Source organism: Capra hircus, chromosome 28 (assembly GCF_001704415.2).
Source record: "Capra hircus breed San Clemente chromosome 28, ASM170441v1, whole genome shotgun sequence".
Classification (NCBI taxonomy): Eukaryota; Metazoa; Chordata; class Mammalia; order Artiodactyla; family Bovidae; genus Capra; species Capra hircus.
In genome coordinates, this window is record NC_030835.1 from 43,817,553 (window position 1) to 43,829,376 (window position 11,824).

The window sequence follows — 11,824 nt, forward strand, 5'->3', positions numbered from 1 at the left end:
GTTGGTAAAGAATCTGCCTGGAATGCAGGAGACTCTAGTTCCATTCCTGGCTTGGGAAGATCTCCTGGAGAAGGGATAGGCTACCCACCCCAGTATTCTTTGGCTTCCCTTGTGGCTCAGCTGGTTAAGAATCTGCCCCGCAATGTGGGAGATCCCTGGCTTTGATCCCTTGGTTGGGAAGATCCCTTGGAGAATGGAACAGCTAACCACTCCAATATTCTGGCCTGGGTTGCAGAGCTGGACACGACTGAGTGACTTTCACTTTGCATTCATATAGTAATTTGTATGAAAGTCCTTACAAGAGACTGAAATACTTGTTTGTACACTTTCGTGTTCCAGAAAAGATTTATGATAGTTTATACAAGATTATAAAAGATAAAAACAAATAAGCGAAGCAACAGGACCATGGAAGGTGGAAGTCTAAGATAAATATAGGAGTAAGATTAATTAGACAGGTGGGTATAAATGAACCATAAATTTAATTCTGAGCTTAGTAACATTTTACACAAAGAGAAGGATGAGTCAGTATATATATGTATTAATCATGTCTTTTTATTCTGGTGCTTTGATGTCTTGGGGCCTTGAAGACCTTGTGAAGACCACTTCCCTCCTGGGACCAGAGACGGTAAACAGTTAGAGTCAGGCTGGGCTTCCCAGGTGCACAGTGGTAAAAAATCCACCTGCCGATGCAAGAGATGTGTGCTTGATTACTGGGTCTGGAAGATACCCTGAAGGAGAAAATGGCAACGCATTCCTATATTCTTGCCTGAAAAATTCCATGAACCGAGGAGCCTGGCAGGCTACAGTCCATGGAGTTGCAAAGAGTTGGACATGACTGAGCAGAGATAGTAAACAACTGGCCTTCAGGCACTTTTCAAATGCAAACCAGCCAACACCACCCCCCACTTGACTAAGGGGCTCTCATACTCTGGGCCAAGATCCCTCTGCCTTGATCACCCAGAGTCAGGTAGCAGATACCTATGTCCACAACTCACTGAGATTATTCAAAATCGAATTAGCCAATATTAAATCTGCTTGCTCTCCCTCTCCTTACCTTTCTTGTGGAAACCATCATAAAGGCTCTTGGCTGAATTTCCCCCATTCCCTCAGTCTCCTGGCTGACCATGGGGCTTCCCTGTATGGCCCTGAATCTCATTTCCAGGGACCTGTGAGAGTGCAAAAATTCTTCCTTTGTGACAGATGTTTCCATGTCTGTGTGTCTTACCAGACCTGACTAAAACAAATCTCCGGCACAGTCTTACAACAGTGATTTGTGGCATCCAAGAAGAAAAAAAGAGACAGTTGATCAAAAGCACAATTATTCATAAAATTGAGGCCAGAGGTAATTATCTCCTGTGAGTCCTCTTAAAGAGGATGTTTTGTCATGGTGTAAGCAAAGGCTCAAAAGCAAATCCACAACTGAATGCCTTGGTATCAGTTAGGACGCTCTCAGCAGCAAGTGATAAAATACTGACTGAAAGAGGCTTAGAAACTAAAGGTCAGGTTGGGGCAGATCCACAGAATTCATAGCTCTGGGAGAACCTGATTTCTTTGTGATTCTTTGGGGGTCTTTTGCTTCACCATTGAGTACCTTCCAAGCCTTAGTAGATCTTATCATAAGTAGCAAGAAAACATTTGAAATACTAACTGATCATTATTATTCTTGGTATTCCTTTCTATCCCATGACCTTACTTTCTAACATTAGAGGTCAAGTCCAGAGAAAGAAAATGGAGTCAAACTCTTAGCCTTGACTCTAAATAAAATAGGCTTGTAAAACTCATAGCAGAGGGTATGTCTTGAATGCTAAGGATTTCCAATGACAAAAGTCTAGCCTTTGGTTGGGGTGAGGGGACCAGAAGGATCACAGTGGAGAGCTGAGTGCATGACATTTATTTAGAAACGACAACTGAAAGAATACCTTTTAGCCCAATCTCGACCACAGAATGAGAGGAGGAAGGCTTATTTTCTGGGCTACAGGGCAGAGAGTCATTCCAATTAGATGGTAGTGGAGCAAGCGGGAGCTTCCCACGTGGCTTGATGGTAAAGAATCTACCTGCCAATACAGGAAATGCAGGTATGATGCCTGGGTGGAGAAGATCCCCTGGAAGAGCAAACGGCAACCAATTCCAGTACTGTTGCTGGGATAATCCCATGGACAGAGGGGACAGGTGGGCTTTTATCTGTGGGGTTGTGAAGCGCCCGGACATCCTGAGTGAGTGAGCACACAGTGTAGCGGGAAAGGCCACTGAAGCTGTGAGTCTCTAGAAAGGGACTCTGTGTCAGGCACACACAGGCCAAATGAGTCATATGACACCCATATACACTGGTGGGGCCACCGAGCGCTGGGATCTGTGCCCTAAGAAGGAACCAGCATGAACCAGGGCTCAGAACAGCATCTAATCAGGGTCTTTGGCTGGCCAAGGTTATGGAGTTCAGGGTGGATCAGGGAAAGGCGCTCAGACCCCAGGAGGTCCAAGAGGTGCTGAGAGAGCCAGGGACCAGGGGAAGGATCATGGTCTGGTGGAGGTGCGGATAGAAACTTAGAGAGCCGGGGACCAGGGGAAGGATCATGGTTCTGGTGGGGGTGGGGATAGACACTTAGACAGCCGGGAACCTGAGGAAGGATCATGGTTCTGGTAGGCATGGGGATAGAAACTTAGAGAGCCGGGGACCAGGGGAAGGATCATGGTTCTGGTGGGGGTGGGGATAGACATATAGATAGCCGGGGACCTGGGGAAGGATCATAATTCTTGTGGGGGGTGGGGATAGACACTCAGAGAGCAGGGACCTGGGGAAGGATCATGGTTCTTGTGGGGGTGGGGATAGACACTTAGAGAGCCGGGAACCTGAGGAAGGATCATGGTTCTGGTAGGCATGGGGATAGAGACTTAGAAGCAGGGGATCAGGGGAAAGATCATGGTTCTGGTGGGGGGTGGGAATAGATACTAAGAGCCGGGGACCTAGGGGAAGGAACATGGTTTTGGTGAGGGTGGAGATAGATACTCAAAGAGCAGGGGACCTGGGAAGGATCTTGGTTTTGGTGGGGGTGGGGATAGACGATTAGAGAGCTGGGGACCTGGGAAAGAATCATGGTTCTGCTGATAGCGGGGAAAGACACTTAGAGAGCAGGGGACCTGGAAGAATCATGGTTCTGGTGGAGGTGGGGATAGACACTCAGAGAGCAGGGACCTGGGGTAGAATCATCGTTCTGATGGGGGTAGGGAGAGACACTTAGAGAGCCGGGTACCTGGGGAAGGATCACGGTTCTTCTGTAGTGGGAATAGATACTCAGAGATCACGGGTTCTGTAGAAGGATCATGGTTCTGGTGTGGTGCAGATAGTCATTTAGAGAGCAGGGGGCCTGGGGAAGAATCATGATTCTGGTGGTGGTGGTGGGGATAGACATTTAGAGAGCCAAGGATGTGGCATCCAGGACCATGGAAGGGCTGTGGGGGGGTGCTAGGTGTGAGAATGAGGACCCCACTTATAGGCCACATGGGCAGAAATGGGCTTTGGCCAGCACCTCTTGTCCCCACCTGCAGCACTTCTCTGGGTCCCCAGAGCCTTGACTCTTCCCCAAAGTTGAGCAGGGGAGACACGTCTGAACCTAACTGAAAAGGCTCCATCATCACAGACAGAGCTTGTCTGGAAATGAGAATTTATTTTCACTATTGAGAGAAAATAGGGGCTCAAGACAAGAGTAAGCATTTTCATGGAAAAATTATGTTCTTTTTCATGGTTGAGCTCACAGATACTAGGGAAGTCACTGTAAGATATTTTGGTGTTTAGTAAAATAGCTATTTCACTCCAACTAATACCAGTTATTGATTATTATCGATAGGAAAGACTCAAACGAGTCTCAGAGTTTCTCTTTTGTCCTTATAGGAAAATAGTTTGCCTGTGTTTTCTCGTTTTAATTAATTTTCCATAATGAACACTATTGCTGTGGCATTTATTCATTCAGTAAACACTACTGAGGATTTCTAGGCATCAAAGACATTGTGCAACACTTTGGAGTAACAGACAAAATATCAGTGACTTAAACAAGATAGAAAAGTATTTCTCTTTCCTATGAAACTGTGGGAGCAGACAGTGTAGAACTGGAGGTGCGGCTCCACAACTCCACAAGGTCCTCAGGCACCCAGAACCCTTCTCTCGCTTTACGCGGTCTCATTTCACATAATCACTTTCTGGCCCAACATGGCTGCCCAGGTCCATCACACACATATTTAGCTAGTGGGAAGGAGGAAAACAAAGGATATGCCTAACTGTCTTCTTTGGAAAGTTCCTGGAGGCTTCCAGGTGGATACTGCCATTTACATCTCATTGGGCAAATCTTGGTCAATATGTATTGTTTTAAGGATGACTAAGAAAAGCAGTTTTTAATCTGAGTAGTCATGTGCTCAAAAAAGTGGGAATTCTATAAACATGTAAGAAAAGGGAATGATTTAAAGAGATAACTAGCAATCTCTAATAAGCACTAACAAAATATGTAGGGGTGTTTCATTCAAGTCAATTTAATTCAACAAACATTGATGGAGCGTTTAGCACATGCCAGGTGCTGGCAAGACAGGTGTGGGCAGGGCCTCCTAGGCAGGCCTTCACCCCATCGTGCTGCTCTCCCTCTGATGAAGCAGCCATTCTTCTTTTCTTTCCCATCCGATTTGGCTTTGCAGAGACAATTAAGGTATTAAAAGTATTTTCCACTAGCAGTGTTGCTTAATGCTGAACTTTGAGTGTAAATGATTGTTTTACTTACCTGACACTTAATGGGGCATCCTAGACTACAATTGCCTTCAGGATTTGACTGTGAATCATCAATCAGTATTAAATCGTTCAGATCCAGAACCACAAAATCTTAAAACTAGAATGGTTTCAGAAGCTACTGAGTCCACCCTGCTCATTATATGTAGGAGGAGGGGCTGACTGGTGCCGGGGAATGCCTGGGGTTTGTGGTCCTCTCCAGGCCCCCTGCCTCCCGCCACTAGTGGGAGCGCTAGTATCCTGCAGAGGCCAGCATAAAGGACAGTCCCAGACCTGTGTCACATGTCCTGAGGCAGCGCCAAGGGAGGTTATAATTGATGCTTCATCCTGCTCTTTAATCCCCAGGTGGCTTGTTCCAATTCTGCAGATACTTATCTCTGAGCCCTGCTGGAGGCAAAACTTGCTCCTCATTACCCATCTCCTTCCACCTCTCCTCTCCTCCTCCAGCCACCCATGCCATCATCCCCCCTTCAACACTTGCCTACCTGTCTGTATACCCATCCTGCGGTGCAGGGGCAGGGGGCAGAACTTCTCCGAACCAGCCAGGTCAGTGTGTCCTGAGTAGGCGGGCTGAGTATAATTTGTTGCACTAAGAGTAAACAATCTGGTGGTAAGTGATTGAGTGGGTGTACAGAGAGAAAATTACTCACGTCCTTCTCACTTGGGCTGAAGTTAAGCCAGGAGGGCTGGGGATTAGCCTCTCCCTGGCATACCCGGAGGCTAACTCAGAGATGCTCCCTTGAGTAGGTTCTGGTCACGCAGCCTCCAGCCTTCGATCCAGTTCCATGGGGGCCCCCGCCCAGCCTGCCACTTCCTCAGGCACCTTTCCTGTGGCTTCTGGGTCCTCATGTGCCAGGGCATGAGGAAAAGTGAGTCCTCTCCTTGGGCCCGTGCGGGCCTCAGCTTTCTCAGAGTGCAATATGGGAGCGGGTGGTCAGAGTTCTCTGTCCTGTGCATGAACAAACCAGAGTTACAGACGGGGGAGTGGGGTAGAGAGGGATGGAAAAGACCAAGGCAGCATCTCAACCCAACAGGCTTCCCTGGTGGCTCAGATGGTAAAGAAGCCCCCTGCCAAAGCAGGAGACTGCGGTCCAATCCCTGGGTCGAGAAGATCCCCTGGAGAAGGAAATGGTAACCTGCTCCAGCATTCTTGCCTGGAGAGTTAACAGACAGAGGAGCCTGGTGGGTACAGTCTATGGGGTTGCAAAGAGTCAGACACAACTGAGCAACTAACACTTTCACTCCAGCGGACACAAGATGAACCCTCCTCCCACCCCACATTCCGGAAACTGATTGTCAGATGTTTCTGTGATCTGGATTCATCAGACAAGGTCCCAACTGCTTGACACAGTGTAGGGGTCACTCAGGGCTGTCAATACTCTGAACCATCCTTTAATCCTTTGGGGCAGGGGTATGCAATGGGGCTTAAATATTGGGGGAAGGACTGGATCTGTTTTGCTCCACAAGGAGGCAGAGAAAGTGCTGCCTAAGATGCAGAATCTCCTTTTCTTCACCTGCTTTTTTGTTCTCTGTGTGTGTCTCCTGCATTTCAGAATTCCCCACAGAAAATCTACTTGGAAAAGAAAAAGCAAATATTCAAGAAATAAAGATGCTTTCTGGAAGTTATGATAGCATCGCCTCACCTGGGGGCTCTGTCCTTATTCAGGAAAGAAAATGGAGGGTTATTATTGGCTCAGACTGTGGGTGGCCTATTTCCTTGCAAGACATCCTAAGTAGAAGGCCTAACTGCTTCAAGCTATTTTCCTTGAATTCATTTGCAAAATATTGCTCCCAGAGTCTCCCTGCAGAGAAAGAACACACCATATTATTTTAAAGAGAAAGGAAAACCCAGCCTGAGAATTCCTGGTCCCCTAGCCTTGCCTTCCACACTCTTGATCACCCTTGGCTGCAGGCCTGCACCAGGAAGGCTGTGGTGGGGGAGGGTGGCCTCCCTTTCCAGGCACCATGTGGTTTTACTCTTCCAGGGCATAGGTGAAGGAGGGTGAGCAGCATACCTCGACCTGCCTCCTCAACAGAAAGGTCCCGGTCTCGGGCATTTTGGATGTTACTGTGAGTAACACAAAAATGGCCCCAGGTTACAATATCCAGAGTCCAGGAAGGCCCTGTGGCCAGAGGTCCATTTGGCTACCTTGAGATCTATCCTCAGGGTCACAGAACAGCCTCAGTTGGGGTCCCATTGAATCCTGAACTCTCACTTTTTCTCCTTCCAGCATTGATTCCCTCTCAGGAAACTAATTTTTAAGGAGGTGGCAAGGAGGAATGAGACTTGGTCGGTGAATCTTCGTTTTAGTCTGAGAAATGAGTGAGGGTCTATTTCAGGTCATCTTATCTCACCTTCAGCCTTAACAAGAACTGGGCATCCCATTGCACAGGTGGAGGAGACATTATTTATCAAAAGTTCTCCTAGGGAAGCACAGGTATTTATTTGGAAGCAAGTGTCCACAGAATGAAATCCCACAGGTAGAATGAAGCCACAGAAGGTGATTCCCAAGTTGATCCAACAGTACTTGTATTGTTTGGTGGTGGAATGGGGATGGCTAGGAAGAGATGGATGGAAAAGGGCCAGTGAGAAGAATAAGCTCTCTGAATTAGCCCCAATCTTAAAAAAATAAACTCACCAAAAGCTCTGGGTAAGTGAACATCTGGTGCAGAGGCTCAGTTTTGCCAGGGAGCAGGCACGCATAGCCTGCATTCATGGAGGACCCAGAGGCAGAGGCTGGCAGTGGTGGGGGGGGGGATGGGGTCACAGACATTGGAGTCTCATACTCGAATGGGCCCCAAGCTTGATCATGGGGCTAGGGATGGGTCTCAGCCAAACAAGCACAGACCTTATGATGTAAGGGTTGACATCGGATGCCTGTATTCTATCCCAAATAAGCAAGTGAGTTTGGAATGAAAAACGCAATCAGCCTGCATCTTCCTTTGCATGCCACTTGAGAATGGCACCCATTTCATAGCCACAGGCCTTGGGCTGCATGTTTGTGCTTGACAATGAGTATCCAGCACTTTGGAGGGAACACCACTGCTGGCTCATTCCTGTGGGTCAGATGACACAGGCACCGCTTTTGCCTGTCTCCTAGACTGAGAGTTCACAACCTGGGAGCAAACACTTTGTGCCTCCAAATACCTCCAACATTCCCCAGGGTGACTTGGGTTTCTTTTTGAAACTTATAGGGCTCCTTTGCCTTTATCTCAATTCTGCCTCCCCCATGGTTGGGTTGGTGTGTCTTAAATTCTTTTGGTGCATAGTATTGCCCAAGGTTCCTGTTTAGATGAAGATCCTGACTCAGTAGGCCTAGGTGGTCCGAGATTGCATTTTTTAACACACTCCAGGTAAGGCAGTGCTGCTGGTCAGTGGACCACAGTTTCAGTACTGACCCTCTAGATTCCAGTTCATTCTCTCTAGCCAACAGGTCCTCAAGAGATCAGCATCAGAGTCCCCTCGGTGGGGGGTGGGGCACAGGTGGCTAGGCCCCAAGCAGCCCAAATCTAGGGAGGATACCTGGCAGCAACAGATTAATAAAGTTCCAAATGATGCTCCTGCAGACAGATGTTGGTAAGCAGCTGCTCCAGGAGCAGAAAGACTCACAAACCCTGGGACAGAGCCGGGGTCACGGTGGCCCACAGATTTGCGCTGCTGCTATGTGCATGGCCTTCTCTTCTGGGCCTCCAGCTTTGGCCCTCTGACTCCTGGAAACAGGAGATCATCTTTGTAGGATGGCTTCAATAAGCAGCAGTTCAAGTCTTGACATAAAGGAGACTTCTAGGGAAATGCCACCTAAAAGAAAAATCACCTAGGAAAGCATTGGTGGAGAGATGGTGGGGAAGGACTCTCCCCTGACTTTGTTCCATGGAGCATCCCTGGAAGGCTGAGGGGAATCCCCCAAGCCTTCACTGAGGGCATGAGGCTGGTGAAGCGGGCAGAGCTGGCCGGCAGGGCTCTGGTTGCTAACCAAGGATGCTGCCTTGGGGCAGCGCCAGCACCCTCCATGGAGGACACAGCCCCTCCCAGAAGATGCACCGTCCCACAGGGCGTCTAGCACAATAGACCTGGCCCTGCCCCAGCCCCCACCACTGGATCCCACAGTTGAAAATTGCAGGTGACAAACCATGTAGGGAATCTGATCACATGAGCAGATGGTGTGGTCCCCTTGGCACTTACATCTAGTGGCTGCTGAAACTCTAGAAAAAGAGTGAAATTAGAGTGTAATTATACCACCCTTGCTTCATATATTCATCTCTCATGTCAAGTGAGAAATGTCACCCTTAACCAATGGTTTTATCTTCCACAAAAACTGTCTGCCTGCCCAGGGTGGACCTGCGGGTGATTTCTACTTTCATTTTAACACAGATGACTTCTACTTTCATTTTAATAATGACCCTAAAGTCACCACTATCTCCTATAGCAGCGATGGTGCTCCTTGTGTGTGAAAGGACTTGCACTTTTAAAGAGCAATTCCCAGTGCCAGATCCACAGAGACCCCGAGCTGCCTCCCCGCCCACTTGAATACACAGGGTTGCCTGCCAGGTGTGATGGGCAATGCAGAGGGGGAGGCAGCACCTGGCGTTGGGGTGTGCACGGCGAAGTGCAGAGACAGGCAGGCAGTTAGAACCCCTGTCGTGAGTGCAATGAGGGTGGTGCAGCAGGAGGGAAGCTTCCTGAAGCCACGAGGTCTGCACTGAGCCCTGGAGGCTTAGCAGGAGTCTTATAGGGAAACACACTGGGGCTGGAAGGTCTCTCCTACTCAAGGAACTAGAAGCAGCCAGCAGTGCTTATGCTGAGGCTGAGGACAGCATGGGCTCGAGCAGGTGAGGATGGAAAGGCAGGCAGGGGCCAGAGCAGGAAAGGCTTCCTATGTTCTGCCTAGGGGGTTGGCTCCCACCACTGCCAGCAGGAGCCACGCTAAGGCCTTATGCAAAGGACCCTTTAGGAGTGGGTTCTGGAGGAGGCACAGGCAGGCCTTGCGTGGCTGCCCACCTGGAGAGGGAGGCCTTGGGACGTGCCAGCTCTGTGCTGTGCTAGCAGACAAATCCTTGCAGACTTCAGTGCTCATCTCATTGTAGGTCAGGTCCTCCACTACCCTTCACGCCCCAGTTGGTACTCTGAACGGATCTAGAGTCAGCCATCTGTCTGCCATGGAGGCAGTGGAACTGATGGAACCCAGCCATCAGATTCATTTTCTAACAATCAGTAGGGAAAATACTCACCACAATTAGAGAAATGGTTCATACAGTCTTACCTAAGAAAATAGAAAATTGACATTAAAAAAAAAATCAACAGAAAGACAGGCAAAGGACATGGGTAAACAATAGTTTCAGATAATATATAGAAGCACAAAGACTACAAATGAAAATAAAATGAAAAATACACAAGAAAAACATTTAATTCATTAGTGACCATTTAAGCAAAGCGTTGCCACTTTCCATATATCAAATTTGCCACATTTAAGAAGCAAACACCCAATTCAGTACTGAGTGGTGAGGTACACTCTCCCCAGCCCAGCTGAGGGCTTGTAAAGTGGAGACTTTTAAGAAAACAACTTGGGAAAGTAAAAGCAAAAGCCATGACAATTTCGTATTCTGTGATTTTGCGCTCATGAATTTCTCTTAAGGGAATAAGGCAGCAGATATATTCTCAAGGACACTGCCATATTAAATGGTGGGCCTTGAATGTAGAAGTTGAGTGTTTGAAAAAACAAGATGAAACCAAGAAACACAAGAAGTCACCTGTGAGGAAATGTCTCAGGTCATGGGACAGGACAACGAGGAGGGCAGGGCACCGGCCACCAGCCACCAGCTCATGCCTCAGAAGGGTTTCCCAGACTGTGTGCCCTGCAGAGGTGGAGCAGCTCAGCCAGCCTGGACGTGTAACTCTCAAGGGATAGGAACAGTTCTGAAAACCTGTCCCAGTGACACTGAGTGTGGTTGGGGTCAGCCCTCGGCCCCGCTAAGGGGCAGACTCTTTCCAGGGTGCAGTTGGGTTTAGACAGTATTTATTAGGCATGTGCTGGGTGCTGGCAAACCTATGGGGCAGGGGGCTTGTCTGTTTTTCTCATTCCCCTAGAGCCTGGAAGAATGCCAGCCACTAAGTTCACGGTCAGCACAGGGTACATGGGCCTGAAGCTTGCATGATTTGGAAGAGGCTCTTTAAGAAAAAGAATTCAAAAGCCTTTGAAAAATTGGTTCAAAATAAATTATTTAGCATGAGAAAACAGCAAATTCTTAGTTTAAAAGCCTACAAAGGTCACAAATATGTAAGATACAGGAAAATAGTATAATCACATTAACTAGCTGACTGACTCACCTCTAACACATTCACACAGACCACTTTTATTTGGCTGTACCGGGTCTTAGTTGCAGCACGAGGGACGTTGAGTTGCGGCATGTGAACTCTTAGTTGCAGCATGTGGGGGTCTGGTTCCCTGACCGGGGATTGAACCTGGAGCCCCTGCATTGGGAGCACAGGTCTTAGTCTCTGGACCACCAGGGAAATCCCACCGCCACATGTTTTGAGGCTGTGGCTCCACATCTCCCAGGCCTGGGCTCAGTGAGGCTTGCAAGGGTCACAGTGCAGCCCTGGGGCTACACGGCGGCCTTGGAACCCTGGCTGGTCAGCAGAGGGCAGGGTAAGAGGGCAGGGTCAGAGCCGGCCATGGGATGAATGGCGATGATGGGGGCAATCAAGTACATAAGCCCCCACCCCCAACTCTATCTTAAGTATCCATGTCTCAAGATCCCACCAGCCAGGCCCCAAATTACCAGCAGCCATCCCCATCATATACGAAAGGAAGCGCACTGGGAAAGTTGTGGTTAAAATATCTCACTTGGCAAATTTTACCAAAACCTATGACTTTCTGAAAGTGTCACTAGGATCCCTCCTGCAGCCTCGACAGGGAACAAGGCGGCTGGGGTGGTCCCCAAAGTGAAAGGCCACCTCTGTGCTCAGTAAATATGCGCTGCTTTGAGTAAAGGACACTGTGACCCTGTGATTCATGATGAGAAATACTCATTTGGTCTTTGCCCCTGTTTCTGACTCAC

At 48.5% G+C, this 11,824-nt stretch overlaps 2 long non-coding RNA genes across 2 annotated transcripts; both read right to left on the reverse strand.

Moving 5' to 3' along the window:
- Window positions 495-5,886, reverse strand: LOC102182198. The gene is made up of 4 exons (XR_311167.3): window positions 5,416-5,886; window positions 1,920-2,054; window positions 1,055-1,166; window positions 495-680 (listed from the first exon to the last, which is right to left on the reverse strand). It is a non-coding gene; the product is annotated as an uncharacterized LOC102182198 (long non-coding RNA).
- Window positions 7,191-11,162, reverse strand: LOC108634157. The gene is made up of 2 exons (XR_001917446.1): window positions 11,091-11,162; window positions 7,191-10,026 (listed from the first exon to the last, which is right to left on the reverse strand). It is a non-coding gene; the product is annotated as an uncharacterized LOC108634157 (long non-coding RNA).